Here is a 6,150-nt window from a genome sequence, read left to right on the forward strand (position 1 = left end):
AGAATTTTGTAAGGCTTGAGGAGCTGATTTTGAGATCACCTAAAGAAGAAACTATGCAATTATGACAAAGAAGTATTTGAAAAGACAGAGGAAGGGGTGCCTGGGTGGCTCAGTAGGTTTTTGGCTCGGGTGATGATCTCATGGTTGGTGAGTTCGAGTCCCACATGGGGCTCCATGCTGACAGCATGGGGCCTGCTTGGGATTCTCTGTCTCTGTCTGCCTCTCTCTCTCTCTCTCCCTCTCCCTTTCCTTTTTCTCTATCCCTCCCCGACTTGTGCATTCTCTCTCTCTCTCTCTTTCTCAAAATAAATAAATAAACATTTAAAAAAAATGAAAAGGGGAAGAAAGCCTTGCAATACCAGCTCTCAAAACAAAATATAGACTATAGTAACTAAAACAGTGTAATGTTGGCACGAACAGATCAATTGAACACAACAGAGTCCAGTACAGCCCCATGTAGGCATTGCAAATCAATAAGGAAACCTATACTAATCAATAAATGATGTTGGGACAATTAGTTGTCAAATTAGAAAAAGAAAACCATACTACTGTTGGATCTCTACCACACATATCATATCCAAACTCCAGATAAAATAATGACCTAAAACACACATGTACTCACTCACACACACACACACACACGCACACACACAAATCTAAAACTCTGTAAGAAAGTTTGTAGGATAATATTTTCTTTTCAAGTAGGTTACAAATCCTAGAAATTATAAAATCATATCTTGATAGTTTTTTTACTACATAAAAATTAAGTCTTTAAAATGAAAGACAAAGCTAAAAGGGAGAAAATATTTGTGGCATATAAATATCTGCAATATGGCAAAAATATAATGGAGAAAGATGTAAAATATATAAAGATCTTTTTAAATCAATAAGAAAAAGACAAATAACCCAACAGGAAAATGAGCTAAGGAAAGGAACATGTACTCAGAGATGAAAAAATAAAAGGCAAATAAAACATATAGAAACATACTCAACCTTCAGTGGCAATAGGGTAAATACAAATAAAACAACAAGTGACAAATTTTCACCCATCAAGTTGATTAAAATTTAAAAAATTCATGCTATCTGTGTTGATTAGGTTGTAGAACCAGTTATTTTCATACTCTGTTAGTATGAGTGTGATCTGGTGCAGCTTTTCTTGGATGGCAGTTTGACAGAATCTACTGAAATGAAAAATGCACACTTTCCACTTCTAGATGTGGATCCTAGAGAAATCTTCCTATGTGTGCAAAGATTTTCAGTTCACTTGTTTGAAATAATGCAAAGTCAGAAACGACTAGAATGTCCATAGGTCATGGAATGTCATGGAATGCAGGGAGTTTAGGAGTTTGAGGACCAGGGTAAAAATCTGGAATTGCCTACGAGGGCAGCAGGAAGGGGAACTGAACCAGGACAAGTAAAAAGGATTGCCAAGTAGCAGCAAGAGGCCTGCTGATATTTGGCACCATGAATTTGGAGTGACTCCAACCCACAGGGGTGTGATATTTTCTCCTGTGAAGAGGACAGATAGCTCAAATGCCTTGGGGTTCATTCATTCAACAAATATTTACAGGTACCTACTAAGTGCCAGGCAGTGTTCTAGGCTCTGGGACACAGCAGTGAACAAAATAAATAGAGTTCCTACTTTCATGGAGCTTGCATACTACTGAGAGAGATGGACAAAAATAAGCAAACATAATAATATATTGCCAGGTAAATGCTCTGAAGGTAAATAAAGGAGAATAAGAGGATAAAGAATGACAGAGGCCCTGTTCAAATAAGAAGATCAGGGGAGGTCTTTCTGCAGAGGTAACATTTGAATGAAGGTCTGAATGAAGTAGAGTGAGCCATGTTGATATCTGGAAAAAGAGCATTCCTATTAGTAGGAACAGTGTGTACAAAGGCCCTGGGGTAGGAGTATGCTTTACTTGAACATGGAGATTGGCAGGATGGATGTAGTGGAAGGACAAAAGTACAGAAAAGCTAAATGTGCTAATAAAAGGGAAGTTGGGGTGATGGGTTATGTTATCTGGACCAAATAGGGAGGGAAGTGAGACTGGGGATGCTGATAAATGGAGACAAAGAACATAAGTAAGTGACAGGAAGTTTCGGTGAGGTAAAGAAGCAGGTATAACAGAAGTGAGGGAGAGAGGACTACTGACAGAAGGACAAGAGGATGTGGTCAGAGAATGGGAAGCTGGAGTTCAATATATCAGAGCATGGCAATACCCAGCGATGACAGGGCCCAAAATGTTACTTTTGGTGTGGTCTGGGCAAACTTCCCAGATGAAGTGACACTTGAGGTGAGACTTGAAGGAGAAGGAGTTCACAGGGCAAGAGAGCAAGTAAGGACATTCTAGGTGGAGAAAGAAGAACAGGCAAAGGCCATGTGGTAAGACAGGACATGATGAATAAGCAAGACAGACAGAAGGGCACTGTGTTTGGAGCAGATGCATTGAGGAGAGAAGCATTAGCTGACAGAGAAGTGAAAAGGGATCAGGGTACAAAGAAGACAGATGGTTGGGAGAGTGCCCAAGGACCACCAAATACAGACTTAAGTGGAATTGAATGGAACCTTGGTGAGCCACAATGGTACTGTAGCCACATGTCCTTCAGTAGCACAAGGCCTCTGAGGGGGCAGCACAGGTTTCTAACATGACTGACTAAACTTAGCACTCATCCAGGGCTCAAGGTCTGACTCACTCTGTGCCCACAGAACTAATCTAAGCTAACTGGCTCACAAGGAATTCCAGCAAGGCCCACTGCATCTTGCTAACAGAGTTCCTGTTCCATAACCACCACCTTATTCCATGAGGAGAAGGAGTCTGCTGCTGGAAAGGAGTTGCCTGCTGAGTCCTCCAATCACAGCAAAGGGAAGTCCCACCCTACTCTGAGGGGATAAACTCCCCTCCTGCTGCCTGGCTGAGAGTGAGGTTCTGGGTCTCATCACAACAAAGACCAGCTTCTATGAAACTGAATCTTGCCTCCACCCTCTATGACCACCCCATGCGTATAATACACACATACACACACCATGCAGCCCAGGTAGGGCTTGTCTTTGTCAAAACAGGGCATATATGATATAATGGCCACCCAACAGCACCATGGCAGCCTTCTGGGGGCTAGAGAATTGCTTCCATCAAGGGCGTTCCTTCCAGGTTAGGGATGGAAGGCTAGACCACATTGTTGGGATTTATTTAGCATCAACTCACCAAACTTGTATTGAGCCCACTCATTGCTGGACTGTGTCTTGGGTGCTTTGGTACATCCAGTAATTTGTAAAAGCAAGCTTGTGCCCTCAGGGATGGGAGACCTAGAAGGATAGAATCAAGAAAGCAAAGGGTTAACACAAATATTTTTAAATAGAGGCTCAAACAAAATGTTATGGGAGCCCCCAGTATGGAGGGATGAATTTGAGGGGAAGTTCAGATCATGGTGGATGAGGTGACTTTTGAACTAGACTCTGATGAATGGAGAGAATGTGGCCAAGAAGAGATGGGTGATGAGGCATATCAGGGAGGAAGGAGATGACCATCGAACTGGAGAGATTGAATTCTGTCCTGAGGACTTGGAAGAATGGAGGAACTTCAGATGGGGGCAGCAGTGAGGCCCAATGGAGGGAACAAGGTCTGTGCAGTCCCCCAGGCTCAGGTTTGTGTCCCAGCTCTGCCACTGGTCAGCTTGAACCTGGGCAAAGCCACTATTCTTCTCTAGCCTGTCTCCTCTTCTGCAGGTGAGGATCCCACTTGTCTCCAAGCGTGGTTGACAGACTTGATGGAATGGTGGGAAGGGGCTATGCCCACATGGCCAAGGGCACCCAGTCTCTCAGCCTCTGAGGTCATATGAGCAATTAGATCTGAACTCTCCTTCCCATCTGCATAACTGCAGGACCTCAGGTCCCCTTTCAACGTTTCATCCTCAGTAGTATCTTGAGACATCCCCAGCAGGGTGTTTGGCCATGCTAAGATCCCCACTTGGGTCTCTGACTTTCCTGCTGCCATGGGGCTGCTCCACGCTCTCTCAAGCTGCTGTTTATGTCATTACCACCAGTCAGATGCTTAACTGACTGAGCCACCCAGGCGCCCCCAGGTAGGTGCATTCTAATGGAAGTTAGGTAGTCATTGTTGCCCAGGGAAGGCAGACCCAGGTCAGAAGGCAGGGTAACGAGCTTGAGGTGGGATCAGGGTACAAAAAAAGAGGCATGGACAGGGAAAACTCTGAAGAACAAATTCTCCAACTTCAGAAATTGGGCTTTAGGCTAGGCCTGGGCCTCAAAGTGAGACAAACAGAGACGGGAGGCCTGTGCAGTCCACAGCAAGACTCCAGTGACTTACTGTTCTTCTAAACTACTTTGATACAAGGACTCTCAGCCATTCACCCTCCCCACCCTGAATCATTTCTTTCTACTTCAGGCATGTTGCCAACTTGAGTTCAAGTGCCCCAAACTGATGAGTAAAGACATTGCTTTTGAGATAAAGAGATAAACTGAGGGTGAAAGCAGGTGAGGTCATCATTGTCACCAGGGCCAACACAGGCTCCCTGGAGACAGAACCACAGGGCTGAGTACTGTGTGCGGCCTTGGTAGCCTTCAAGACCATCCCTGGGCAGAGTCCAGAAGATGGGGGAGGGATGCCTGCTTGGTTTATTTGCTTCCAGGGTTGACACTTCAGCCCAGCTTATCTTTGCTATAATATTAACTGCCATTTCAGCAATGTTGGATGCCAGGGGTAAAAAGAACAAGGTACAGATGAGACCGGTTACATATTTGACTTAACACTTACATAGCACTTACTCCTCACAGCAAGCATGCTGAGAGCTCCACAAACATGAACTCATTGCTAAAAATTTAGTCTTGTTATTTCATAGGCAGGGAAACTGTGGGCTCAAAGAAGTGAAGTCACTTGCCTGAGACCACGCGGCTAGTGGGTAACAGAGCTGGGATTGAAACCCTGACAGTCTGGCTCCACTGGTGAAGGCAGGGCTGTTGGTCCTACAAGGCTATTGGGGTTCCTCCTGTGCATGGCTCCATCAAGTCTACCAGCTTGCCCTTCAGGGTGGCTAGTGCAGTTCACAGGGGAGTAAGGGCCTTTGCTGGGACATTTCCCCAGTCCTCTGGTTCCTGGGAATCACGTCATCCCCATTCATGGAATGGGGGTGGGGAGCCAGGGATAAGACAGCGGGAGCATCAGCAGTCCCAGAGCCACACAAGGTTCTCACAGTCTTTGTCCTTGGTCTGTCTTCTGAGGCTGTGGGCTCTACTTTTATTCCTGGAGGTGGAGTTCACTGAACTTCCTTCCTCATTTAAATTCCCCTCCTTCAAGGAGTCCAGCGAAGGCCCCCTTTCCCTCCTCCAAATGGGTCTATTTTATTGTATTTGGATGAAGTATTTGAAAGCCACCTTAAACTTGTTGCAGATGTAATCAGAGTGTAAATACATTAAAAATAAGATCAAAAGGAAATGTGTGGTTTGCCTCTCGGGACCGCCAAGCTAGACAAGTACCTGTCCATTGGATCTGTTTGTCTCTCACAAGTATTGTTTTTTCTGGCCAAGTGTTCTAGAGGGCATTTTTTGGGAGCTGTTTAGGCACTGTGCATCCAGCTGCCCTCTGATGCCTTGGGTGTAGACACAATGCTGGCCTCAGCTTCTCCACTTCCCCTGTAGGGACTCATGCTGGTTAGGAGTGACCTATACTGCAGGGGAACCAAAGCCTTGTTCTAGAAGCTATGGCAGAAAGGGCATGTCCAGTTCACTAAATTTGTCTTCTGGAGACCCCCAAACTCCCCTTTTTGAGTCTTTTTCCCTCTTCAGTGGCATCTCCTGGCCCGTCCAAATGCGGTCTTCATTCTGTCTCAGATATGTGGCTCAAACAGCCGAATGGAACCCCACCATCCCAGACATCCCAAGAGAAAGGCAGTCTTCCTCTCTGCCAGTGACTGGCAGCACTTTTAGAGTGGGCTCTACCGAGGGGACTCACCCCAGCTGAAGAAAGTAGCTCTCCTGCTGTAATGAACTTCCCCCTTCCCTGAGGGGTGCAGCGGGGCTTCCCAAACACTAGGGAGTGAGGACACTGGCTTTTTCTGAGACAAGCCAGCTCAGAGGAGGAGGAAAAATAAACATTCATCTGGGAGCAAAAGTGGGGTTGTATCCAGAGC

The sequence above is a fragment of the Felis catus genome, chromosome X, assembly GCF_018350175.1.
Source record: "Felis catus isolate Fca126 chromosome X, F.catus_Fca126_mat1.0, whole genome shotgun sequence".
NCBI lineage: Eukaryota > Metazoa > Chordata > Mammalia > Carnivora > Felidae > Felis > Felis catus.